The sequence below is a fragment of the Gopherus evgoodei genome, chromosome 1, assembly GCF_007399415.2.
Source record: "Gopherus evgoodei ecotype Sinaloan lineage chromosome 1, rGopEvg1_v1.p, whole genome shotgun sequence".
Taxonomy (NCBI): domain Eukaryota; kingdom Metazoa; phylum Chordata; order Testudines; family Testudinidae; genus Gopherus; species Gopherus evgoodei.
The window spans coordinates 342,759,804-342,761,983 of NC_044322.1; positions in this window are offsets into that span (position 1 = coordinate 342,759,804).

Genomic DNA, 2,180 nt, shown 5'->3' on the forward strand with positions numbered 1-2,180 from the left:
AGAGACAAACTTTGCAGATGCACCTCAGAACTCTTGATCTGCACTGTCCAAGGACAGCAACAATGACTGGGGTGCAGAGAAGGGTTGGGCATATTAAAGGCACTTTAGGGTTGCTGGACTTACAAACCTGAGGGGAAAAGGACACTGCCCAACTTACTTGGTGGAGGGTCTTTTGATCATGGTTTATGTTTACCCTTGTTGCTGCCAACTCTGACTAGTAGAAGCATTACAGTGCCACAAATGGTCTATGTCATGATATAGCATGAACATACTGCAGCAATCTCATATGATATAGCATTGTCAGTGTAGTACAACACTGTGATGGTCTTAGTCTAGACTAAAACAATTTTCATGATTCATCAATGGTTCCCCAAGCCTATACAGGAAAACTGCATCAAAATCAGTATCACTCATTATTTTTAGAGGAACCATTTTTTTAGCCTGCCCCACAACCCGATTTAGCTTGCAAAATTTAGCAGTGTTACATCATGCCTCTAATGTAAGAGTATGGTTTGTACTGGCAAGCAGTGGGTTTACAGCTTTCCACATAGATCAGCTTTGTTGCTCAAGACGCTTGATGCTATGATTCAAATAGAGGCAGGTTCTTCATGACAACTTTTTCAAGTGCTAGTTTTTTGATCATTCCTGACCCCTCTTTCTTTCTAGTGACTAGGAAATATTGTACGGCTTCCTTTCTAGACCTACATTAATCAGCAATGACTTTTCAGGATGATCTAGTCAGGCTGTAACTTCAGTTGCAGACCTGCTTTCTTCAGGGCTCTCTTCAGACCTTGACCTTGTGATGAATGAGTAATCACACTACAGGAGTTAAAAGAACGAGGAGTACTTGTGGCACCTTAGAGACTAACAAATTTATTTAAGCATAAGTTTTCACAGGCTAAAACCCATTTCATCGGATGCATGCAGGGGAAAATACAGTAGGAAGATATAAATATACACACAGAAAACATAAAAAAATAGGTGTTGCTATACCAATTATAACTAATCAGTTAAGAGGGGCTATTGTCAGCAGGAGAAATAAAAACTTTTGTAGTGATAATCAGGATGGCTCATTTCTATTTTTTCTGCTGATGCAGACTAACATGTCTACCCCTCTGAAACCTGACTACAGGAGTTGTCTCTACAGGTCTCTCCTAAGCAATAATACTTCCTTTTTTGTGTTCTTTGTGAAGTGTTTTTCCTCAAAACGATCTCATGGTTTCAGTGTCCATGAAGCCACCTGAGATAAGTGCCTTCCAGCTGGTGCCTGCATGCTGCACTCTTTCCTCCACCCTAACACCCTAACCCAACCCGGAGCCACCTCCTGCACCCACTCCCTCTCAGATCCCACACCTGCACCTCAACCCTGTCTCATCCGTGCCCCCTCTGAGACCCTCTCCCATGGGAGCTGCACCCCCTGCCACACCCAAACCCTCTGTCCGAGCCAGTGCCGGCCAGAGGAATCAGGGGGCCTGAGGCAAAGCAATTTTGGGGGCCCCATCCATAAAAAAAGTTGCAATACTATAAAATACTAAATTCTTGTGGGGGCCCCTGTGGGGCCCAGGGCCTATTACCCCCCCTTCTGGGCAGTCCTGGCCCCAACCCTGAGTCTGCTCCTCCACTCCAAACCCCCAAGGCTCCATAAAATCTACCAGCCCTGGGCCCACAGAAGAGTTAATCCGGCCCCGGTATCATGAGGGACTTTCCAGTGTAGTGCACCTGTTCCCCGGGGCCTGCATGCCGCCACCACCCAGCAGCAGCGGGCTTTGCCTGCTTAGTGATTTGCTGCCGGGCTGGAGCCCATCCCGGGCCCAGCGCTGGAGCCCATCCCGGGCCCAGCGCTGGAGCCCATCCCGGGCCCAGCGCTGGAGCCCATCCCGGGCCCAGCGCTGGAGCCCATCCCGGGCCCAGCGCTGGAGCCCATCCCGGGCCCAGCGCTGGAGCCCATCCCGGGCCCAGCGCTGGAGCCCATCCCGGGCCCAGCGCTGGAGCCCATCCCGGGCCCAGCGCTGGAGCCCATCCCGGGCCCAGCGCTGGAGCCCATCCCGGGCCCAGCGCTGGAGCCCATCCCGGGCCCCAGCGCTGGAGCCCATCCCGGGCCCAGCGCTGGAGCCCATCCCGGGCCCAGCGCTGGAGCCCATCCCGGGCCCAGCGCTGGAGCCCATCCCGGGCCCAGCGCT